The sequence below is a fragment of the Panthera leo genome, chromosome F2 (genome assembly GCF_018350215.1).
Source record: "Panthera leo isolate Ple1 chromosome F2, P.leo_Ple1_pat1.1, whole genome shotgun sequence".
Lineage (NCBI taxonomy): Eukaryota > Metazoa > Chordata > Mammalia > Carnivora > Felidae > Panthera > Panthera leo.
In genome coordinates this window covers 11959545-11985789 of record NC_056695.1, presented here as the reverse complement: position 1 = coordinate 11985789, position 26245 = coordinate 11959545, and the positions used below count along the sequence as shown (strand labels likewise).

Genomic DNA, 26245 nt, shown 5'->3' with positions numbered 1-26245 from the left:
CGTGAGTGCTTCCATTTCTTTTCATCTTGCTCCCTAAAGGTCTTCAAATTTTGAAAAAGAGAAATCCATTTTCTCTCCATTGTTGAAGAAATGATAAGCTAGCTGTGTCCCAGTGGGAGATGTGGACACAGAAAACCTTCTGTCACTGATGTCTTTTGAGTGAGAAGGGATCTTAAAAATTAAGTGGTGCAGGGAATTATGAGATCACATTTCAACCCTCTGCTGTCTCCCCCTCCCACCTGTGTAATTTTTATCTCTGCTTCTCACAATCTCACTATTAGAAATTTCAACATATGGACAGAGGAAAATGATCACCACAGAATCATATTTCACTTGTAATCTAGAGAAAACAGAAGTGTATTTCCCCAAAGTAATTTTTAAAAATAAAAGGGGGCACCTGGGTAACTCGCTTGGTTAAGTGTTCAACTTCAGCTCAGGTCATGATCTCGCAGTTTGTGGGTTTGAGCCCCGGGTCAGTCTCTGTGCTGACAGCTCAGAGCCTGGAACCTGCTTCAGATTCTGTGTCTCCCTCTCTTTCTGCCCCTCCCCTGTGCACACTCTGTCTCTCTCTCTCAAAATAGATTAAAAAAAAAAAAAAAAACATTAAAAAAGAGAAAAAAATAAAAAAGTTATTATGGGTCACCTGGCTGGCTCAGTTGGAAGAGTGTGTGACTCTTCATCTCGGGGTCATGAGTTTGAGCCCCACATTGGTCTAGAGATGACTTAAATAAATACAATTAAAAAAATAAAATAAAAGTTATTAAAAGAATAAATATGTTCTTCAAAATTTAGATTATACCTAAAGGCTCATATTAAAAAACTTGCAAGGCTATGGGGCGCTTGAGTGGCTGAGGCAGTTAAGTGGCTGACTCTTAGTTTCAGCTCACATCATCATCTCACAAATGGAATCGAGCCCCACATCAGGCTCTGTGCTAATGAGGAACCTGCTGGACTTCTGTCTCTCTCCCTCTCTCCTGGCCCCTCCCCCCATCTTTCTCAAATCAATCAGTCAATCAATAAACTTAAAAATCTGCAAGGCTAATAATTTAGGTTTGTGCCAAGAATTACTGCTGCACTTCTGCTCTTTTAAATTCTCAACTTGGGGAATCTAGGGATCGATTCTCAAGAACGTCTTCAAATAAACATAATGAGAAAGTACAGTACAACCTTAAAACAGCAATAAACATTTATTGTCGTACAATTTTTGTGCATTAGAAGTCTAGGAGCAGCTTAGCTGGGTGGTTCTGGCCTGGGCTCTCACATGGGGTTGCAGTTCATCTTTCAGTCAAGGCTGCGGTCCTCCGAAGGCTTGGCGGGCTGGAGCTCCACTTCCAAGATGGCTCCAGCACTGTTGGCTGTTGGCAGAAGCCCTAGTTCTATACCACATGGACCTTTCCACAGGACTGCTCGAGTATCCTCCACATGGCAGCTGATCACAAGCCCAGAACCCTAATGTCTCCCATGACCCAGCCTCAGAAGTTGTATACCATCAACTTTCACTTCTGGTATATTTTTTTGGTCCCGTGGACGCACTGTGATAAAATGTAGGAAAGGACTACCCAGGGCGTTCACACCAGAGGCAGGGGTCACTGAGGGTTATCTTAGAAGTCATCCTAGAAGCATCACAACCTGAAGAAATCAAGAAGTGAAAACAGGAATCTAATAAATGTCTCACTATCTGAAATCAGATACTTTGGGGTCAAATTAGGTCCATTTAACCTATCTGCAATAAAATTTTACTCTGAATGGATGCGTCGATGAAGTTTATTCTGGTTTTGGCACTTCTAAAAACATGTTATGTATTTGCTTGTTTATTTATTTATTTATTTATTTATTTATTTATTTATTTATTTATTTATTTTAAGTAGGCTTCGTGCCCTGGGTGGAGCCCAATGCGGAGCTTGAACTCATGACCCTGAGACCAAGACCTGAGCTGAGATCAAGAGTCAGACACTCAACTGACTGACCCACCCGGGCGCCCCCTAAAAATATTTTATTTATTTATTTGTTTATGTATTTATTTTTTAATGTCTATTTTTGAGAGCGGGAGAGCACTTGTGCAAGCATGCACGGGGGAGGGGCAGAGAGAGAGGGGAACAGAGGATCCGAATCAGGCTTCTTGTGGACAGCAGGGAGCCCAATGCAGGGCTCAAACTCTCGAACCAAACCATGAGATCACCCCCTGAGCCAAAGTCAAATGCTTAACACACCCCTAAAAATATTTTAGATAAAGGACCTGAAAAATAATAATTTTACAATTCAAAAAGGTAGAGAAAACATATTTTTCAGTTTTTAAAAATTATATTTCAAAGCAACTGTTTTGAGGACAGAATACAATGACAAAGTAGCTCCCAAGTAGGGTTTTATTTTTAAAGTTGCTGTTGCTTCTATCCCAAGTCCTTAAGGATTCACGCGTTTCAACAGAATAAGCAAATTATCTCCATCTTCTCATTAACTTCTTTGAATAATTTTATGGGAACTCAGTAATTTTTCTACCTACAAGAAGTCTTGTATCCAAATATTACAGCAGTTGATTATGCATTTTAAGTTTCAGGTTGGAAAAAACCTAGAGTAAGCATGTGTAGAGGAAACCTTTAGTTAAACAAGTTTAAGGTACAAACAAATAGAACTTGACTATCATCTTATTCCCTAAAAGTAGGCTTTTCTGATACCAGAGGTTAGTAATCTTCATTAGAAGAACTGCATCAGTCTGGCATCTTATTTTGAAGTCATCATTACTAGACAGCAGAGAACATTTTTTTTTTTACCCTTAGTAAATGGGTAGTATTTAAATTTTCTTGATACAAATTACACAAAAGTGTCTGCTAGGAAGGCAGATTACTTGGCATTGATACACTGTGCTTTGTGTTACTTTTTCCTTTTGAAAAACCGATTACAGACAGAGAATTCTCTTTGGAACTAGAGGGCTCCTCTCTTTGAAACAACTGAATGCAGTTCTGTAAGGTCACGCTTTCATTTCACCCCAGAAGACATTCAATCCAAACACGAAATATGAGATTTCTCATCTGAACTCAGAGATAAGCCATTTTGCTTCTTTATAGAAATACAGACTAATTACTAACTGAACCTCCCAAACTGAATTACTTACCTTTTCTTTCTTGGAACCAAGCAGACATGAAGAAGTAAATATATATAACATATTCTATTAGGAGTGACCCAGGATACAGGAAATAGAAACTGGACTCAGTGTACAGACAACCCTCAGTTAACATTTATTCACTTAAAATTTTGAAGTCACTAAGTCGCTAAAGTAAACAATAATGATTAATTTTAATATAAGAAAGAATTATTTGAGACCTGCCATTTACATGCCAGGAACTAAGGATACAGAAAGAGGAAGAGATTTATTATGACCCTAATAAAGCTTAAGTTCAGGGTCCCTCGCTTGCATGAAACCCTTCCAAGGTGAATATGTTCACGTGGATAAGTTTCTCTTTGGGGGTAAAATTTGCTAAAGTAAGACATTAAAATTTTTTTTTTTTAACGTTTATTTATTTTTGAGACAGAAAGAGACAGAGCATGAACAGGGGAGGGTCAGAGAGAGGGAGACACAGAATCTGAAACAGGCTCCAGGCTCTGAGCTGTCAGCACAGAGCCTGACGCGGGGCTTGAACTCACGTACCCGAGATCATGACCTGAGCCGAAGTCGGCAGCTTAACCGACTGAGCCACCCAGGCGCCCCTTAAATTTTTTTTTTAATGTTTATTTATTTTTGAGGGAGAGAGAGACAGAGTGTGAGCAGCGGAGGGGCAGAGAGAGAAACACAGAATCAGAAGCAGGCTCCAGGCTCCGAGCTGTCAGCACAGAGCCCGACGCCGGCTCGAACTCACAAGCTGTGAGATCATGACCCAAGCTGAAGTCAGATGTTCAACCGACTGAGCCACCCAGGCGCCCCAAGACATTTACACCTTAATCAGTAAATTTTGTTTTCGTACTCATTTCAGACCTCCTATTTATCACATTTGCCCTTGTGTTGGGAGATACTACAGTATCCACAATTGTTATTATTTTTGGGGTACTGATGAAGGGAGAGTTGAATTGAGACACATTTGGCCTCAGAGGGTACATTTATTCAATCACTTGTGTGTATAGTTGAATTACTGCAAGTTGTCCATTGTAGAAACGGCTTCCAGGAATACTGTAATCCCTAGTGTGCTGATTCATACCACATCACATGGTGTAGAGGCCATGTCTTAATATAAGCAAGTCCTACTGGATTAGTGTTCTATTATGGAGTAACAAATAACACATAGTAGCAATTCTGCCCTGCAGAACTGTAACCCATCTGCATGGTGGTGATGTGTTCTCCACTCAAGGTCTCAAAAGGCTAAAACCAAGATGTCAGCTTAGTTGCATTCTCTTGTGGGGTCCTTTTCCAAGCTTACATGATATGGCAGAATTAAGTTTCTTGCTGTTGTATGATTGACATCCCTATTTCCTTGCTGGCTGTTATCCAGGCACTGCTCTCAGCAACTAGAGGCTGCCTGTATCCATGGCTGACTCCATCTTAAAAGCCAACAATCAACAATCTGTTTTTCATTTTTAATATCTCATGCTTTGAATCTCTTTGTCAGGAAGGCAAAGTCCTTTTAAGGACTCAACTGGTTAGGTCTTGCCCACCCAGGATATTGTCCTCTCTTGAAGTCAACTTACTTGGGACATTAATTACATCTGTAAAATCCTTTCACTGCAGCATCTAATTTACTTTATTTTCCTTATATTTTAATTTTTTTAAAAAATTTACATCCAAATTAGTTAACATATAGCGCAACAATGATTTCAGGAGTAGATTCCTTAATGCCCCTTACCCATTTAGCCCATCCCCCCCTCCCACAACACCACCAGTAACCCTCAGTTTGTTCTCCATATTTATGAGTCTCTTTTGTTTTGTCCCCCTCCCTTTTTTTATATTATTTTTGCTTCCCTTCCCTTATGTTCATCTGTTTTGTTTCTTAAAGTTCTCATATGAGTGAAGTCATATGATATTTGTCTTTCTCTGACTAATTTCACTTAGCATAATACCCTCCAGTTCCATCCACGTAGTTGCAAATGGCAAGATTTCATTTGTTTTGATTGCTGAGTAATAAATACTCCATTGTGTGTGTGTGTGTGTGTGTGTGTGTGTGTGTGTGTGTATATCACATATATCACTTCTTCTTTATCCATTCATCCATCGATGGACATTTGGGCTCTTTCCATACTTTGGCTATTGTTGATAGTGCTGCTCTAAACATGGGGGTGCATGTGTCCCTTCGAAACAGCACACCTGAATCCCATGGATAAATGCCTAGTAGTGCAATTGCTGGGTCGTAAGGTAGTTCTATTTTTAGTTTTTTGAGGAACCTCCATACTGTTTTCCAGAGTGGCTGCACCAGCTGGCATTCCCACCAACAATGCAAAAGAGATCCTCTTTCTCCTCATCCTCGCCAACATCTGTCGTTGCCCGAGTTGTTAATATTAGCCATCCTGACAGGTGTAAGGTGGTATCTCATTGTGGTTTTGCTTTGTATTTCCCTGCTGATGAGTGAAGTTGAGCATTTTTTCATGTGTTTGTTGGCCATCTGGATGTCTTCTTTGGAGAAGTGTCTATTCATGTCTTTTGCCCATTTCTTCACTGGATTATTTGTTTTGATTGGACAACTGGAAGAAAGTTTGCGTATAGAAGGGAGTGGAAGGATTGGGGGACATCTTGGATTTCTGCCTACCACACTTACTATGCCCAGCACTGGACATATGAGGGTTAGTGGAAGGTGTGCCTCTTATAAAGTTTTTCAAAACAGAATATATATCTTCAAAGACTTGGAAGAAAAATTCAAGCCTAAATAAAATGAAAATTTATTCAAAAAGCTTATGCAGCTCTAATATCTCATTTTAACTGCATTTTTTTGATTAAAACAAAAACAGAATTACAGACTCCTAATTTATTCATTAGAAACCTAAAGGTTTTTATTTATTAAAAACAAAGCATTCATAAAAAATTAAGACCGTGCAATAAAAATAATAAAAAGAACTGATAACGTTAATAAAAATTATCATATCATGGAGAATTAAATTGTAACAAAAGATTTTACAGAACACATAAGTTGTTCATTACAAGGAAGAAACAAATTTGGGGGCACCTGGGTGACTCAGTCGGTCAAACATCCAACTTCGGCTCAGGTCATGATCTTGCATTTTGTGAGTTCAAGCCCTGTGTTGGGCTCTGTGCTGACCCCTCAGAGCCTAGAACCTGCTTAGGATTCTATGTTTCCCTCTTTCTCTGCCCCTCCCCTGCTCATGCTCTGTCTGTCTGTCTGTCTGTCTCTTTCTCTCTCAAAAAATAAACGTAAAAAAAAAGAAAGAAATTTTGAGAAGAGGCAATAAGTAGGTTAAGTGCCTGTTTTGGGCTCAGAGGAGAGGGACCCTGCTCTGATCCCTCTACTTGAGAACACCTTGCACATTACAAATACTGAAGAGATCGTGAGTTTTCTTTCTGACGTCATGGGAGAGGTTGGTAACCGGCAGAGGATCAGAGGTTATGAGAGGAGGAAGTGAAAGGAGTGCTGCCCCTGAGGCTGGAGGAGACAGACTGAGAGCAGAAGAGTGTTTGGGTGAGGAGGAGAGCTGTAACCCGGCCCATGGAAGCCAGGGAATGGGGAGTTGATTCAAGCTGGCCACCCGAAGTCACCCAGGTAGGTGTCTAGGCAGATAAGGATCCCTAGACACTTGTTCTTTTTTCCCTCTCTTCTGCTCAGCTGGGGGAGCTTTGAGAGGTGAACTTCCAGAAGGGAATGGATTTTTGTGAGGTAAGAGAGAAGGCAGGCGCCCACCCTCGCTCCATGAGGAACTTGACCAGGTCACTCCTCTTCTGGTTTCCTGGTGGGTCCGGGGACCACCCGAGGGTCCAGGTCTCGCCAACCCCAGCTTGCTGACTGTGTGTCCAGAAGGACCTGGAAAGAGAGAAATTAAGCACCCTTCCTAGGTATTCTGCTTGATGAACAGGGTAATGCAATTAATTGATGTAGAAGACCAGTGTGGGAAAGAGGGAGAGAATCAGGGTTCTGTTCTGGGCATACTGAAATGCCAACAGACATTTAAGTGCAGATGTCAAATGAGCACTTTGAGTCTGGAGCTTGTGGGGAGTGGTCTGAGCCAGAGACAGAAATACCCTGTAGCTGGTACTATTGTTGGAGACAAATGTTTTTTCAAGTGCTTGATAGACAGTTGTACTTCCTCCACTACAGATTATGTACTCGTAACGTCTACGTATTCATCTATTAAGTCTCTGACAATTATTGTTAAAAATTCCCTATTTGGCTTTACACAACTGAAAATGTGTGCCAGACCATGCCAAATCATCTAATCTTCACGACAAATCTGATGGTTTATTTCAAATCTTTATTTTATAGAGAAAGAGATGAAGGCTTAAAGAGATTAAATAATTTCTCATGGCATGACAGCTATTAAGTGGCCGTGCTGGCAGCTGGATATACGGGTCTAATGAGAGTTCTGACCTCCACACACAAATTTAGAAGTCATCAGCACATAACACCTAAGAAAAACGTATTTGTCCTCCACAAGGAGGTGATGGATGTGTTCTGTTCACCAAGAAGGGATATACTGGGTCTCCCAAGAGAACTCACAGGATGGTGTATATAGTAAATCAGGATTAGAAGCCTGATTTCTCTGCACATCAAGAGAGAATCCATCTTTCAGGAATGGACTCCCATTAACCTCATTGATGAGTCTGGTTTTTAAATGCAAAATGTCAAATTGCAATGAAAAATCACTGTCCCAGAATGACAGGAATATGTAGAGTCCGTGCAACTAGTTTGCTCTTATTCTGGACAAAGGAGAAAGCATATGGCCACATCCAATGACTTTAAGCTAAGAGAACGAGACGTCCCTCTCACTTTGGGGATAGTCTTTCCAGGGAAGAACATGTGGCTGATCAGCTCATTTGCTCTCTCATTTTATCATCCGGTTGTCTCCTTCTGACCTGCATGACGTATCCATTTGGCCTCTGACGGCATTTATAACCCTGGCCCAATGTCCTTAACCAAGTACCAAACACTTTGATGCATTGAGAACTCCCCCGAGGCGTAGTTCAATAGAGAATGCCAACTTTTATCTCGGCGATCTTCCTTCTTCCAGCCTCTAAGGCTGACCAACCTTCCTTCTGATAGATAGTCACTTCAGATACTTGAACAAATTCAATCAAATTACCATCAAGCCATGGCCCTGGGATCCAATCTGGATCTTTAGGTCATTTCCATAACTTTATTTTGCAGTATATTAAGCCCTCAGCCTCATTAATTACCAGCCATGTGATGTGGCCAAGGCTTTTAGTCCATCTGCACCTTAGTTTCTTAGTCTACGAAGCGGGGAAAACAATATCAAAGTCATAGGGTTACTGTGCAGTTCCCGGGATGTGGGAAGCTCTCAGTGGGTTTTCTGCTATTATCATCATTATACGTTGAATTTTAACATTAACTCTCTCCAGCACAGAGCCAAATACAGGGCTTGAACTCGTGACCCTGAGGTCAAGACCTGAGCTGAGACTGAGGGCTGGACACTTAACCGACCGAGGCACCCAGGCACCCCGAACATTAGCTCTCAAGGTACAAATTTATTTCCAAGTTATTAGGTGAAACCTTGACTATGATGGCAGTCACAGGTGATTTCAAGGATAAAAAAATGAGGCAGTGGCTTGGTAACATGAGCTTTAACATTAAATGGAAAAACAAATATTCAGAGAAATTTTTAAAAATTAGGCTGGAAACATTATGCCATGTTTTATTTCTTTTTTTAAAATTCTTATTGTAATATCCCCCTTTTAGTAGTTTGGTAAAGCTCATGGATGCCTTCTCGAAATGATTTTAAAGATATGAAATAAAATATAGCACGTTACAAGAAATTAAATTATATTAGAATTATTACCCAAATATTCCCCAAATTTGTGTTAGAGTAATATATGATCTTCCTTATTAACACATTAAATAAAAAGTTCTAACAAGAGGTCTAATAATGACCATAATTAGCAGTTGGGATAAGTGTATATAATATGACAAGAATCTGTACCAATTATATTGTATAGTGAAAACATCTATATTTCTATCGGTGACAAAGCCATAACTGCTGCTCATACTGTGTTTTGTTGACAACAATCATAATGGAAGAAAGTATTAAATTTCAGCTGGAGCTAATATAAAAATAAAGATGCAATTTCTCCATATTTATATGGTTCATGGACCTCAGTTTAGGAAACTATGTGTCAGAGGATGGAAGTACAGACACCAAAAGAAGAGAGAATTTTTGAGGGAGGAACTGATTCATGCAGTCAGCGGAAAGATTAGAAATTATGAAGATGAAAATGCTGATTGGGTTTATCATTTAGGAGATCATTGGTGAACAGTGAAGTTTCATTAGAGCAGTTGGGGGTATAAATCAGATAACAGTAGTTTAAGGATGAGTGGGGGAAGGGAGTAGAAACACGAGGAACTGGAGAAATAAACATAGACATCACTTTGAAGGGGCTTAGCTGGGAAGGGCTTGAGAGGGAAGTACCATAAGTATAAAGTGCATGAGCCCAAGGGAGGGTTTGTTTAGTAGGAGAGAGGTCTGCGAGCGTGCTTTGTGCAAAGAGCCATAGAAAGGGGGAGGCTGGACAGTCAAGACAGAATGAAAGTGCATGATGGAGAGAGACGTCTGATGAGGCAGGAGGCGTGGGGACCAAGAGAGCAAGCAAAGGAATCCACTCTGGACTGAAAGAGGAACACTGCTTCTGCAGAGAGGACGGAACCACGTGGAAGCCAACGCAGAGAAGAAGCTGGAGTAGCGACTAGAAAGGAAAATTTTGAAATCAAAATCTGTGCCTTTGTCCTACCCTTTGCTGCCATTAGCCCAAATGGGCATGTTCTCTACTCTAAGCAGAGGCAGTAGGATCTAAAAGCTTATGTAGCAGGTGGGATGCTTACTTCTATAAACAACAGAAAGCCCAGCATTTGGGATTTATTGTTTAACTTTGTTGGCCTGAGGAATAAAGGTGATTTAGTGGTTAACTCAACTGAGAAAGTCCAGAGATAAGTGAGCGGTCAGCTGTAGCATAGCTGCCTTTTTAAGAGCCTTTCAGCTCTGCTTGCCTCTAGGATTTGGCTTCAGGTTGGCAGCTGCGTGGCTGAGGAGGTCCAGGGTGCACCACCATACAGGGAAAGTTCCAGGGCAAACAAGTTGTTTCCTCCAGGTGTGTTCTTTTCAGAGAACTCACTAGCAGGCCTCCCCCTACAGCCCATTGGCCCAAATTGCGTTCCCATTCCTGGACCATTCCCTGTGACAGAGAAATTTCATTCCGCCGTTGGCTTACCAACCACTGGGTAAGTTCCTGAACCATTACCAGCCCAAGGCACCGCACTCCCTAAGATGCCGCCATTCTCAAGCAGAGCATTGACACAGGCAAGTGTATGTCGGATATTATGAGTTGTCAGAATGCTTTCCAGCAGAAGCCAGAGATGTAAAACATGCTAAGATAGATGGCGTAGTCCTGCAGAGTGAACAGCTGGCCAGCCTGAAATGGTAATTGTGCCCTGCTGCTAAGAAATCCTTCTGTAGACAAAGAGACCCACCCTTGAATTTCACTGGCTTCATAGGGAGGTGTGGTACAATAAAACATATATTTGGTCCTTGTCCCTGATTCCTGGCACAGAGCTCCTAAAACACTCGGAATTTTGTGAGCAACAGGAGTATCTTTTGTTTTTCATAAGGAGCTCCTTTTATTACACTTGATAATGCTAATTGATGTGAAATTTTGTGGTCCTGGAGCAAATGTTCAATAAAGAATTCTTGAGATGCCTTCTGTGCAAAAAAGGGTGGTGGGCAGGACCCGTGGGCAGAAAGAGGTGCACTGAGGCTGTGAGGAGTGACTGATTTAAAAAAAAAATTACAATTATTTGCTTACTTATTTTGAGAGATAGAATGTGAGTCAGTGGGGAAGGCAGAGAGAGAGAGAGAGAGAGAGAGAGAGAGAGAGAATCCCAAGCAGGCCCCAAGCTGTCACCATGGAGCACAACACAGGGCTTGAATTCATGAACCATGAGATCGTGACCTGAGCTGAGATCATGACGTGAACCCAAATCAAGAGCAGGACGCTTAATCCACTGAGTCACCCAGGGGCCCGGGAGTGACTGATTATATACTTCCAACTTGGGAGGGGGTTAGGGGTAGAGTAAGTGTCTAAGGGATTAAGAAGCAAGGTTTCTAAGACCTTGGGGGGTCATTTACTACTGTCTAGTAAAATCTTCACCATGAGACCCTTCAGATGTATGTCAGTGGGCCATATGCTTGGAGGATGATTGCTAATCTCTATCTTGGGGTGTAGAGAGACAAAGGAAATTTCCAAGGAGATTTTTATATGTTAATGAAGACTTTCAGGATCCTGGAGGTCCAGCTAATGTCAAGCTAAGGTTGCCTTTTGACCCTAGCAAAAGTATTAACATTGAGGCAGTTGAGTTCGTGGAGGAAGGTCACTTAGCCTGTCTCAAGGACTTGTCAATGTGCTGTGAGTTGAATAAGGAGAAATCTGAGGGGCTGCTGGGTTGGTGAACACATGGAGGTGCTGGGAGGCTGGTACTTCCTGAAAGTGCTTCTCTTTCAATTGGCTGTTCCCAAGTAGTATCCTTTTATAATAAAAGGGCAAATGCCAGTGAATGTTTCCCTGGGCTTTGTGAGGACTTCTAGCAAATTATCAGACCTGAAGAGGGGGTCCTGGGCAGTCAGCAATAGAGGTGGCTCCTGGGACTTGCAGTTGGTGTCTAAAGTGGGGGCAGTGTCATGGGTCTGAAGCCTCAAACTGTGAGATCTGATGGTATCTCCAAGTAATGGTAGAATTGAGTTAAAATTTTAGGGTACCCAGTTGATGTCTGCTGAGAATTGGAGAATTACTTGGTGGGGTTGGAAAACACCCTAGGAGGATAGGGATATCTGAACAAGAATCTGGAAGGAGGGGGGCGAGCAGGTACAGGGGAGGCAACCAACAACAGCTACTATAAGTATCACAGACCTCAGAAGCCAAGAGCCGGGGGTTCAAATCCTGTCTCTACCTCTTTGCAGCGGTGTGATCTTGGACAACTTAATGAACCTTTAAAAGCCTTATTTTCTTTAATGAGAAAAAATAGAATAGCTTCCTCACAGATTAGTCAGTGGATTAATGAGAGAATGGATACAAAGAGTCTTAAATATCCTGGCCCGCAGAAGGGACTCGGTGCATGTTTCCTTCCTTCCTGTTTTTCAGTGCATTAGTTTACGGTTTAGCCACCTGATAATATCTGAAGGGATCAGCACTTTGCTGTTTCCAACAAATGTTTTTTGAGGCGCTAATATCTTCTAATGAGAGCCTGAGCCATCATTGAAACCATTAGATCAGGAACATTACAGATGGTCCCTGTACAATGTGTTCATGTCACAGATGGTTCACAATAGCAAATCTGTATTAATAAGCATGAATAGACATATCAGTTTTAGCTTTGGGCTTTCATTTCCTCCTTAAGTATACTATTGTTATATAAAATAAATAAAATATGCACACATATTTTCATATGTTTCATCATTAGGTGAAGATGTATAATTGATGTGGAGAACAAAGACAGAAGAAATACAGAAAAAAGGGTTCCTAGGTGGCTCAGTCGGTAAAGCATTCAACTTTTGATTTCAGCTCAGGTCTTGATCTCAGAGTCGTGTGTGAGTTCAAGCCCTGCATTGGGCTCCATGCTGGGCATAGAGCCTACTTAAAAAAAAAAAAAAAAAAAAAATATATATATATATATATATACACACACACATATGTACATATATATACACATATATATGTATATATATACATACATATGTGTGTGTGTATATATATATATATACACACATATGTGTGTGTATGTGTATATATCTACACATATATATGTGTATATATCCTATATATAAGGAATTAATGACAATTAATGACAACCAATTAATTAAAAGTTAAACTTCCTTATAACTTACAGCCCGTTGGCACGTACTTGAGACAGGCTGAGTGACCTTCCTCCAGGAACTCAACTGCCTCAATGTTACTACTTTGCTAGGGTCAAAAGGCAACCTTAACTTGGCATTATCCAGACCTACAGGATCCTGTAAATCTTCTTTAACATATAAAAATCCCTTTGGAAACTTCCTTTATCTCTACACCCCCTAGATGTTAGCAATCATCCTGTAAGCGTATGGCCCCCTGATATACATTTGAAGGGTCTCATGGATAAGGTTTGCTAGATAGTAGTAAATGACCCTTCAAGGTCCTGGAAACCTTACTTCCAGATTCCTAACAGACTTATGCTAAGCCCTTCCCAACCTGAAAGTATATAATCAGTCACTCCTCACCACCCCAGTGCAGCTCTTTCTGCCCAAGGTCCTGTCCCGGTGCTTTGATAAAATCACCTTTTTTGCACCAAAGACATCTCAAGAATTCTTCCTTGAACATTTGCTCTGGGGCCCCAAAATTTCACATCATAATGACCCTCATTCTACTGCATCTTCTTGCCTTCAAACACAGGCTTTTGTGCATTCTGTTCTCCCTGTTTGGAAGGTAACCCTTACTTTTCTTTTGGAGTCCATGTAAATCATCAGTTTTTCTGGAAAGCCTCTCAATTTTCCAGACTAGATAGGGCCTTTTGTTATTGTTTTCATAGCTTTGTGTTTTTGTTATCTATTGCCGTGTCACTAACCAACCCCCCCCCCCCACCACCCTGAAATTCAATGGTTTAAATACTAATGGTATTATTTACCATGATTCGTTTGATCAGGTGGTTCTTCTGCTTCCCATGGTCTTTACTGAGGTGCTAAGGTAGCTGGAAGGTCACAAGCCTGGCATATCATGCTGGCCACCTGCTGGGAGTTTAGCTGGAGTTGTTATGTTTGTAATATCCCAATAGTTACATGGCTAAACCAATGTCAACATGGAAGGGGATGGTACACAGGGAAGAATACCAGGAGGGATGATTCCTTGAGGGCCACCCAAATCTAACCCATCCAGTGAACCTTTCCTTCTTAGTACTCATCATTGTTTATAATTATATATTTGGACATGTTTTTTAAATTCTTTTAATGTTTATTTTTGAGAGAGAGAGTGAGAGAGAGAGGCAGAGCAGGAGTGGGGGAAGGGTAGAAAGAGAGAGGGAGACACAGAATCTGAAGCAGGCTCCAGGCTCTGAGCTGTAAGCACAGAGCATGATGTGGGGCTCGAACCCACAAACCGCCAGAAGATGACCTGAGCCGAAGTCCAACGCTTAACCGACTGAGCCACCCTGGCGCCCCTACAATTATATATTTGGATGTGTTATTGTAATCTCTCTCTCAACAAACTCCAAGACCCACGAAAACAGGGATATTTTGGGGTTTTACTAACCACTGTGGAACACGCCGTTAAATGCACTTTATTTTTAATTTTTAAATTTAATTTTACTTTATTTTTGGCACTTTAAAGGTTTTGAAGAGACTCAAGTGACTGAGAACTTAACCACAGGTGCCACCATGCAGGGCTTGCAAAAGAGATTGGTCCACGGGTGACCTGACCATTGCTAGTTGATTACCCGCCTCCATACCATTCTGGAGACAGTTGCAGGTGTTCTGTGCTCCCTCCCCTTCTTGGCTGAGGGGTCAGGGGTGCTTCTCTCTCACCTCCAGTCCAGTGAGAGGGATTTCAAGAACTATTTGGAGAACTTAACATGTGACCCCTGGATTCTGATGCACCATCCCTGCTAACCTCTCATTGCTTGCAGGCCCCAGTGTTGTTCATGGGCATCAGATCCTGCAAGGAACCTTCAGGAACCTCTTGCCGGGCACTCACTCTGAATGGAGGAATCTCTATGTGTCCGGAGCAGACACCCAATAGTGTCTTCTGTGAAACAACATGAGCTCTATTTACTGAGTTCCATCCATGTACCACAGACATCACATATATTATTTCTAATTCCTATGACAACCCTGCAAGGTGGGTAGGTTTCATTCACCTTTCACAGATGAGAAAACTAAGGTTGGAGTACTTATCCAAGATCACACAGCTAATAAGTAGCAGAGTGGGCTTTGAACCTAGGTCGATCTGTCATCAAAATCCATGTCCTTTGACTAGTGCCCCGCTGTCACAGGTCAGGCAGACGTGGAGAAAAGGTCTTTGGGAGAAGACACAGAGACCCAGTTTGAGGGGCAAGATATTTACTAGGGATCAACACTCATGAAAGAAAGTGGGGAAAGCCGTACTAGCAGGTGGAGAGGCTATGCTGCATTGCAGGCCTCAGCTACCCTGCGGGAGCTCTGGAACAAATTTGTCCCCCTTCAGGCGGAAGGCTGGGCCTTATGCCTCTGCCTCACCAGGCCCAGGAAGCAGGCTGCCCTGACTTGATGGTTAGTTTTTGTGTTAACTTGACTGGGATATGGGGTGTCCCGGTATTTGACTAAATGTTATTTCTGGCTGCGTCTGTGGGAGTGTTTCTGGATGAGATTAGTATTTGAATTGGTAGAGTGAGTGAAGCAGACTGTCCTCCTCCGTGTGAGTGGCTGAGTGCCATCATCTCGTCAGCTGATGGCCTGAATAGAATGAAAAAAAGAGGGATATATATACATATACATACATACATATATATATATATATATATATATATATATATATATATATATATATGTATGAATTCTACTGGTTGTGTTTCCCTTGAGAATAATATACCCAGGGAGTGCATGTCCTCGGGCAGGATGGCTCTCGGCAGCTGAGACCAGCTCCGAAGTGACTGACAGCTGGAGGCCATCTGATGACTGCACAACCCGCAGCTGGGCAGCTCATCCATCCCTGAAGGGCTCTTGGCAATATACATCCCCACATATATATGTGTGTGTATATATATATATATATATATATATATATATATGTGTGTGTGTGTGTGTGTGTGTGTGTATATATATGTATATATCCCATGAACCGCTGAGCTGTTCATTCTAAGTTTTCTTTCAGTATTTTCATTAAAAAAAAATCACACTATGTTATTATTCGTTTTAATAATATTATCTTGAGGGGTCCCGGGGCGGCTCAGTCAGCCGAGCATCCAATCTTGATTTCAGCTCAGGTCATGATCTCACGGTTCCTGAGTTCGAGCCCCACATCAGGCTCTGCGCTGATACTGTGGAGCCTGCTTGGGATGCTCTCTTTCCCTCTCTCTCTGCCCCTCCCCTGCTAGTATGCACGTGCTCTCTCTCACTCTCTCCCTTAAAATAAATACACATTTAAAATTGTTTTCAAAATATAATAATAGTATCTTGAGATTCATTTAATAGCTTATCAGATTTGAGTATGTGACATCTATGTTTAAAATCTGACACCTGGTTAAAAATGGGAAATTTTATGTTATGTGTATTTTATGTTATGTGTATTTTATGTTTATGTGTATTTGATCGCAGTAAAAAAAAAATCGAGAACAGCTACGTATTACCTATATGCGGGTCTAAATCCCTTGTGGTCCACTAAACCTATCAGAATCAGGTTGTAAACTGCATTTACAAACTTTTGTTGAGAGCTCCTCCCTCATTCCCAGTTTTCCATCACTGGCTCCCTCACTTCTAGACAATGCTTCAGCAATATTGAACTTCTCACTGATTCTAGAATATTCCATCTTCTGTAACTATTCAGCATTATTGCACTTCCCAGATTATCTCCATCATGCTTCTCTGACTTCTCTATCTGAAGAAATCCTACTGATCCTTCAAGATAAAATGTAAATATTACTTGACTCCCCTAGCAATTTTTGTTGTATGCCTGTATTTTCCCACTATGTAGCTCCTAAAGTATTCTTGGCTTTTATATACATGCATGTGTATGGTATATATGCATGTGCATATATACGTACATGTTTATCTTTGCATTGTACTAGGACGGTTTGGGCTGCAGGTAACAAAAAAATAGGTCTTGCCTCCCACTGGCTCCGTCCTGTTAGCCTATAATTCTGCTTAATGTAGACACCACAAAATCCAGTGGATATGTTTCCGTTCTTAATTTACTTGACTTCTGTTCTAGTTATTTATTGCTGTGTGTGGTATAATAACAAATTTGGTTTTTGTCTCAGGTTCCCAGCATGGAGCTTCACAAATCCTTGGAATTTCCTGTGTGATAGGGCTGTCTTTGTTCTGCTAATGAAATGAGTCATGGTCAGACCATAGAGAGCTTCTGGATGGGAGCTTGTCACCAGAAAGAGCAACCACATGATTAGAGGGCTAGGGCATTCAGCAGCCTCTAGGGAGGGGAGCTGGAGATTGAATTCAGACACGTGGTCGGTGATTTAATCAATCTTGCCTGTGTAATGAAACCCCAATAAAACCTCTGGACACAGAGTTTGGAGGAGTTTACTGGTTGGTGGACATATTAAGATGCCAGGAGGGTGATGTGCCCTCATTCCATGGAGACAGGACATAGAAGCTTGCATTTGGAACCCTCCCACACCTTGTACTATGTGTATCCATTATAATAAAACTGTAATAATAAATATAGCACTTTCCTGAGTGCTGTGAGTCACTCTAGTGAATTACTGAACCTGAGGGGGTCGTGAGAACCTTTGAATTTGTATTCAGTTATTCAGCAGTGAGTGTGGCCTGGGGACCTCTTGAGACTTGTAGCTAGCATCTGAAGTGAGGGCTGTCTTGTGGAGGACTTTGCCCTTAACCTTTGGGGTCTATGCTCTCTCTGGATGGATAGTGTCAGTATACCAGCTGGAATTGAAATGAAACACTGTATAATAAACCATTCAAACACAAATTTATTTTTAAAAAATTTTTTAATGTCTATTCATTTTTTGAGAGACAGAGAGAGACAGAGTACGAGTGGGAGAGGGGCAGAGAGAAAGGGAGACACAGAATCCGAAGCAGGCTCCAGGCTCTGAGCTGTCAGCACAGAGCCTGACTTGGGGCCCGAACTCACGAACTGTGAGATCGTGACCTGAGCCAAAGTCGCAGTCGCAAACCGACTGAGCCACCCAGGCGCCCCAATACAAACACAAATTTAAAAATCACGATTTTTCACAGCTCTGTAGGTTGACTGAGCTCAGCTGAGCGGTCCTCACCTGAGGTCTCTGGTGCAGGTGCAGGGAGAATGGCAGCTGTGGCTGGGCAGATGGAGCCTGGGCTAGGATGGGTAGAGCAGCCAAGGCTGGCTGGACATTTCTCTTTTTGGCTAACTTGGGCTTTCTCACGGTGCGGTGATCTCAGGGAAGTCAGACTTCTTGCACGGTGGTTGGCTTTTCCCTGAAGGAGCATTGCAAGAGACAGGAATTGGAAGCTGCTCGTCTCTTAAAATCGAGGCCAGAAAACGGGCACAGCACCACTTCCATTGTATTCATTTGGGGAAATAGTCACAAAACCCACCCAGATTGAAGGCGGGGGGTACACAGAACCCTACTTCTGAGTAGAAGGAGCATCATAAATAATTTGTGGCCCTTTTCAACCTGCCTCATCTTCTCTTTGGCATTTGGTACTGTTCACCACAAATGATATGACACGTCCCCTGGTTTTTCTTTGATCTCTGACTCGTTTTCTTTAGCCTTTTTCATTGCTATCTTCTTTCCCCTACTACCACTTGAACATCCTGCCCCCTTCTCCCTCTTTCTACTCACTTACCCTTGATGATCATATCTACTTTTATGACTTCAATCACCACCAAATGGCTGATTGATCAGGCTGATGATTCCCCAAATCTCCAAAGAAGGTTACTCTAATCTTCTAATTCATATAGCTAAGAAACATGTACAGCACCTGAGGTAGGTGTCTCAACAGGCTCTGTGCCTTTATTAGGGCTCCCACCCAACCATGGTTTTTATCCTAGAGCTGGCTGAGTCTTCCTTGTTTTCCTTCCTGGAGAGTCTCCTGCTTCCATCCAACTGTAACACATTCATGGCAACCTCTACATTTCCAGAATGACCCAGGTAGTAGGCAGTGGAACCCCCAAATGCCCAACAGATATGGGAAGGCTGACTAGCTGTATGAATAAGAATGATTTACGTGAACCTTTAAAATATTTCACCGTAGAATGTGCATTTAGTGATTTCCAGGTCATTCAGCTATAAGAAGCATAGATATAGTTTGCATGTTTCTATTAATTGCATTTTATCATAATTACACTTTTATAGTTAAGAAATGAACAACTCAATTGGCCAATTCATGATCCATAGCACCTATTCTTTAAAAAACCATGTCCAGCTAGACCCTTTCTCACAGAGCACGTAGATAGGACATTCAATCATAAAAATAAGCTGTTAGTTGTCCCTGAAAATGTACTTAAAAACCGATTCAGATCTGAAAGATCCATTTGCTTAAAAAAAAGAAAAAAAATTGACTATGTATAGTTTCAATGAATCCTAATTTTGTTTTACTTATACAACAAGTTTTGTTAACTTTGCTATATTTATACTTGAGTTTTGTGTTAGAAGCCCATTTCTGTGTCATATCACTTACTAGGTTCAAGGTGCAAGGACTTATGTGCTGATATGGGCCATTGATGTGGCTTCTTCCTTATAACCGGTCCAAATCTGGGACAGATCATAGTAATCAGTCCACTGTACAAGTATTTCCAATTTATGGATGTTCCAAAATTTGGCACCTTCAATCTGGTGCCATCTTCAACAACACTTAGCAAACATTTATAAAGCACTGTGTTCCATGTTATAGAGCCTAAGGAGTTAAGATCAATGAGGGAGAGAGGAGTCACAGACAACTGACAAGACAGTATACCTAGATGAGAGTGTCAATGAAGAACAGGCTTATTTCAGCGTGCAGGGAATTAACTGTTGTTTCCCAGTGGAGGCAAGAGAGGGATAAGCATTCTAGACAGAAGGGACAGAGCAGAGGCATGGATCAGGGAAGTTCAGGCTGTGGCTGGGAATAGTGAGTAAACCCTTTGCTAGGGCATGGAGTATGTGAAAGTGGGTACCAGGGAAAAAGATTGAATGAAAATTTGGGGTAGCATCATGGAAAGCTTCATTCAGAAAGAGGAGAGTCATTGAGGCTTTTGAGCATAAAATTGGGATTTGCTCCTAACACTGCTCCATGACTGTGTCTCTCAAGGAGTGTCATGTCAGCGCTTGACTGCACAGGTGTCTTGTTCACACTCTTTCCTGACGGGAAAAGAATCAGCTTAAAAGAAGAAGCAAAACAAAACAAAAAAATCCTATCCTTGAACTCAGTTCCTTTCTGATAACTTTCTCCCTAAATAGCAAAGCCTATCAGAATAGGCTAGAATCTGTATCTGGATAACCCCCCCTCCGCCCCGATTCGGTTTTTAAAAACCTTTAACCCATCACCATCAACAAAAATCCTCTTTAAAAAAAACCACATGAGATATATACTTATTGAAGAAAATTTAGAAAATGCACATAACCAAAAATATAAAATTAAAATTCACTCATTAATCAATGCCTCAAAAACAACTGTAGTTGAAATGTTGGTATATGTTCTTCTGTTCAATGTATTATGTATTATCTCTCTATGCACAAAATGCTTGATTTATAAAAACTAATACAGGGGGCGCCTGGCTGGCTCAGTCGGTTAAGCGTCCAACTTCGGCTCATGTTGTGATCTCGCGGTCCGTGAGTTCGAGCCCTGCGTCGGGCTCTGTGCTGACAGCTCAGAGCCTGGAAGCTGTTTCAGATTCTGTGTCTCCCTCTCTCTGACCCTCCCCTGTTCACGCTCTGTCTCTCTCTGTCTCAAAAATAAATAAACATTAAAAAAAAATTTAAAAACTAATACAGTTTATTTTATAATCCGCTTTCTTATTAATACTCAGTGACAACCATTCCTTGTCATTAAATATTTTTCTATAACTTCAATTTTTTAGGTCAGATTTATTGAGGTATAATTTACATGCAGTAAAACCCTTTTTAAGTGCTTAGTTTGATGATTTTGAAAACTATATACAGTCATGCAAGCCCCACAAAACCAAGATACAGAACATTTCTGTCATCCCCACGTTTCCTTTCTCAACCCCAGTCTGGCAACTACAGATCTGATTTCTATTCCTATAGCCTGCTTTTTTTCCATAATGTCATATAAATGGAATCCTACAGAACATAGCCTTTTATTTCACTTAAAATAAGGCCTTTGAGATTCATTCATGCTGTTGAATGCATCACCAGTTTCTATTTATTGTTGAGTAGTATTCCATTGTGTGAGTATACGACGATTATTCATCCATTCACCTGTTGATAGACATCTGAGTTGTTTCTAGTTTTCGGTGATCTTTTATAAAGCTTCTGTAAACATTCTCGTGAAGGTCTTTGTGTGAACCCACATCTTCATTTATCTTAGATAAATTCTTAGGAGTGAGGTTGCTGAGTCATATGGCAGGTATACATTTCACTCTATAAGAAGCTGACGAACTGGTATACGAAGTCGTGCTACCATTTTGCATTCCCACCAGGAAGGTACAAGAGCTCTGTTTGCTCTGCATTCTCATAGCATTAAAAAAAATGTAGCCATTCTAGAAGGTGAGAAGTGGTATCTTACTGTGATTGTATTTTGCATTTCCTTGACCATCAGTATCTCTTTTTTAAACTTTTTTTTCCAATACGTTTTTCTCTCCTTTGTTTCTATTTTTTTCTTTTTTAATTTACATCCAAATTAGTTAGCATATAGTGCAACGATGATTTCAGGAGTAGATTCCTTAATGCCCCTCACCCATTTAGCCCATCCCCCCTCCCACAACCCCTCCCGTAACCTTCAGTTTGGTCTCCATATTTATGAGTCTCTTCTGTTTTGTCCCCCTCCCTGTTTTTATATTATTTTTCTTTCCCTTCCTTTATGTTCATCTGTTTTGTCTCTTAAAGTCGTCATATGAATGAAGTCATATGATTTTTGTCTTTCTCTGACTAATTTCACTTAGCATAATACCCTCCAGTTCCCTCCAGTAGTTGCAAATGGCCAGATTTCATTCTTTTTGATTGCCAAGTAAGACCCCATTGTATATATATACCACATCTTCTTTATCCATTCATCCATTGATGGACATTTGGGCTCTTTCCATACTTTGGCTATTGTCGATAGTGCTGCTATAAACATGGGGGTGCACGTGTCCCTTCAAAAAAGCACACCTGTATCCCGTGGATAAATGCCTAGTAGTGCAATTGCTGGGTCGTAGGGTAGTTCTAGTTTTAGTTTTTTGAGGAACTTCCATACTGTTTTCCAGAGTGGCTGCATCAGCTTGCATTCCCAAAACTTTTTTTTTTTAATGTTTATTTATTTTTGAGAGAGAGAATCACAGCTCGAGCAGGGGAAGGACAGAAAGGGAGGGAGACACAGAATTTGAAGCAGACTCCAGGCTCCAAGCTGTCAGCACAGAGCCCAGTGCAGGGCTCAAACTCATGGACTACGAGATCATGACCTGAGCTGAAGTTGGACGCTTAACAGACTGAGCCACCCAGGCACCCCACCCCCCTGCCCCATCATTGATATTTCTTTTATGATGAAATGCCCATTCAAATAATTTGCCCATCTGGGGGAAAATTGCAAGTTTATTTTTATAACTACATGAATACACCCAAAGGAGATCTGGGTTTGGAGGGGCCTACAGCATACAATTTAGAGAGCCCTATTTAAGGAAAAAACCATAAAATTATTCATCCAAAGCTATAAGGACCTTTCCCAGTGTTATAAAGGAGGAAATGAGGGGCCCAAAGCTTCACTTTCGTTACCTTCACTGTAAATCTGACCTAGATAGGACATAACTGCTTTCCTTAATACTGTATTATTATACATTTAAATTCTTTAAAGAATAAAAACATTGAAAACCACATTCGAATGAACATCTTACAGCTAAATCTTGGTATAGATATATTTTCAATTCCTTCGTGTAATTTTAAAGAAGTAGAATAGCTTGGTCAAATGGTATGATCCTACTGAAAATTTTTAATACAAGAATTGGTACTATTTATACTTCTTTTTTTTAATGTTTATTTATTTTTGAGAGAGAGAGAGAGAGAGAGACAGTGTGAGTGGGGAAGGGACAGAGAGAGAGAGAGGGAGACACAGAATCTGAAGCAGGCTCCAGACTCTGAGCTGTCAGCACAGAGCCCAATGCGGGGCTCGAACTCACAAACCGTGAGATCATGACTTGAGCCGAAGTCGGACGCTTAACCGACTGAGCCACCCAGGTGCCCCACCAGTTCTCATTTTAGTGACTGATATCTACATCCATCCACTCACTCAAAGGAGAAAGCTGGGAACCTTCCCGAACTTGAACTCGTTTCTCCTGCTTCTCCACCATCTTACTACCTTCACATCTTCTCTACCTGTCCACCCCACTGCCAGCTCCATGATCTGAACCACCCCACCCTCTGGAATAGTTGCAATTAACTCCACCTCTTGTCTTTTGCCCTCTACTCTCCCAGTCCAACTCCCACTGCTTTGCCAGATCCATTTTCTAAAATGCCAATCTGATCATTCTTAATCCCTTTAATTGCTCCTCCTTCTCACGGGACAGAGTCTTAATTCACAGGATGATACAGAAACGCTCTGTGCCTAGCCCGGCTCTACGTCAACACACTACCTCCCTTCCCAGATAGGCTCTGGCTATACCCAGGTATCTGTAGCTACTTAGGCCCATCAGGCTATTTTTTGCGTATTTAGTATACTGTTAAACTAATCTATCCCCCAGAATGTGTTCTCTGCCATCCTCACCCAGAATATCCAGCCAGTGATCACTCAAGGTCACTCAAGAATCATCTCTGCTGCTAAGCCCTTTGCGATTTTCCCAGGTAAAATACATTTTCCCCAGTCTTGCTCTTGCTTTGATCATGGCACCTGGAATATTTTTTGCATTTATTTATTTACATGTGCAGCATGTAAATAAATGGCAAATAATTTTCTATTAGATTGGGAATTAATTTTTCACTTTTATACTTTGGGTATCTAGCATGGAACCCAGCATATAGTATAGATATATGCTTGTGCCTGTTGAATAAATGAATGCATTAATCATGGTGGAAAGAGCATTGTTCTAAATAGGGTCTGAAGATCTGTTGTATAACATAGTGACTACAGTTGATAGCACTGTATTGTATAATTGAAATTTGCTAAGGGGCGCCTGGGTGGCTCAGTCAGTTGGGCGTCCGACTTCAGCTCAGGTCATGATCTCACGGTCCATGAGTTTGAGCCCCGCGTTGGGCTCTGTGCTGACAGCTCAGAGCCTGGAGCCTGTTTCAGATTCTGTGTCTCCCTCTCTCTCTGAACTCCCCCTATTCATGCTCTGTCTCTCTCTGTCTCAAAAATGAATAAACGTTAAAAAAAATTTTTTTAAAAATTTGCTAAGAGACTAGGAATTAAATGTTCTCCCATACAAACATATATCTGTATATATATGTATTCATATAGACATGGTGATATGTTAATTAACTAGATGGGCAGAATCCTTTCACAATGGATACTGTATCAAATCATCATGATGGTATACTTTAAATATCTTACAATTTTGGGGCGCCTGGGTGGCTCAGTCGGTTAAGCATCCGACTTCGGCTCAGGTCATGATCTCACGTTCCGTGAGTTCGAGCCCCGCGTGGGGCTCTGTGCTGACGGCTCAGAGCCTGGGGCCTGTTTCAGATTCTGTGTCTCCCTCTCTCTGACCCTCCCCCGTTCATGCTCTGTCTCTCTCTGTCTCAAAAATAAATAAACGTTAAAAAAAAAAATCTTACAATTTTATTTGTCAATTATGCCTCAATAAAGCTGGAGGAAAAAAAAAAGAAAGAACACTGTTCTAGAAGTTCAGTTATGAGTCTCCTCCTGGCTCAACCACTCACTGTTAATTTACCTTGGACAAGTCACTAACCAGTGGTGTCGAATATAGATTGCAAAAGAAGGATTAGGGAAACTGTGACTTCTTTTAAAGTTTATATTCCACCTAGTTCCAAAGCACATAATGATTGATTGATTATGGGGGGAAAAAAAGAAAGAAAGAAAGAAAGAAAGAAGAAAGAAAGAAAAAGAAAAAGAAAAAAAGTAAAATGGTGAAATAAAGCTAAGGGTGAAGTTGTCATTCAAAAATAGGCAGTGGAGGGGGGTGCCTGGGTGGTGGTTGGGTGTCCCACTTTGGCTCAGGTCATGATCTCATGGTTTGTGGGTTCAAGTGCCATGTTGGGCTTTGCGCTGGCAGTGCAGAGCCTGCTTGGATTCTCCGTCTTCCTCTCTCTCTGCCCCTCCCCTGCTCGTTCTCTCTCTTTCTCTCTCTGTCAAAAATAAACATTTTTAAACTACTAAAAAAAAAAAAGAAAAAAGCAGTGTAGGGGCACCTGGGTGGCTCAGTCAGTTAAACGTCTAATTCTTGATCTCATCTCAGGTCTTGATCTTAGGGTTGTGAGTTTAAGCCCCACGTCAGGCTCCAGGCTGGGTGTGGAGCCTAAATTTAAAAAATAGGCAGTGTAAAACAAAACAAAACAAAACAAAACAAAACAAAACAAAACAAAACAAAACAAAACAAAAATAGGTAATGCAGTACAGGTCCATAATAGAAATGGATAGAAAATTTGGTTCTGATTCATGGCAAACAAAATAAAGAGGAGAGCACTCTCAGGAGACTGATAGGGTTAATAAGATAAAAATGAAGAACTTACTTTGAAGGAACATAATTTTTCCTAGCATTGAAGCCTGAGAGAAAAATCTCACCCTCACCCCCAGCATACAGCATTACTATCTGATTTAATGGCTGTCTTAGCTTGGGTTCCTTGGAGGTGGAATCCAAGATGGCGTTTCCCACACGAATCATTTAGGGAGGGAGTGTTCTCAGGAAAAAGCTGGAAGGAGGTGAGGGAAGCAGAGGAAGAATCCTGGCAAACGTGTGGTTTCAACTGAAGACAGCCTGGTCTCATAAGGGGCTCTGGAGCCTTAGAGGCATCACGGGTTGTCCGCCTGGCTTTTGTAGCTTTACATTAGTCAGTCATGGGCTATGGTCTGCCACTGGAGTGGAGCGTAGTCTGCCATCCCCCAGACAGTTCTAACCTGCTGGTTGAGAACGCTTTTCTGGAGAAGGGTTTTGACAAGCACAGCAGCTGGGGATGGAATGCATTGGAGGACGCACTAGCCTGGTGAAGGGCTCTGGGTGTGGTGGCAACAGTGTCTCTTGTAACATCCTTAGTAAACACATAGGGACAATCTGAATAACTTTCTTAAAGGGTCTCTTTTGGCAAGGTAGTGGCAGGGGACAAGCAGAATTCAG

General features: G+C 41.4%; 1 long non-coding RNA gene across 2 annotated transcripts in view; it reads left to right on the top strand.

Moving 5' to 3' along the window:
• The first annotated feature begins 14804 nt into the window (after positions 1-14804).
• The window catches only part of LOC122210657, a 48116-nt gene continuing 36675 nt past the window's right edge, over positions 14805-26245 (top strand). For both annotated transcript variants that reach the window (XR_006198158.1, XR_006198159.1), the window contains exon 1: positions 14805-15010. This is a non-coding gene — a long non-coding RNA (uncharacterized LOC122210657). The remainder of the gene's footprint in view (positions 15011-26245) is intronic.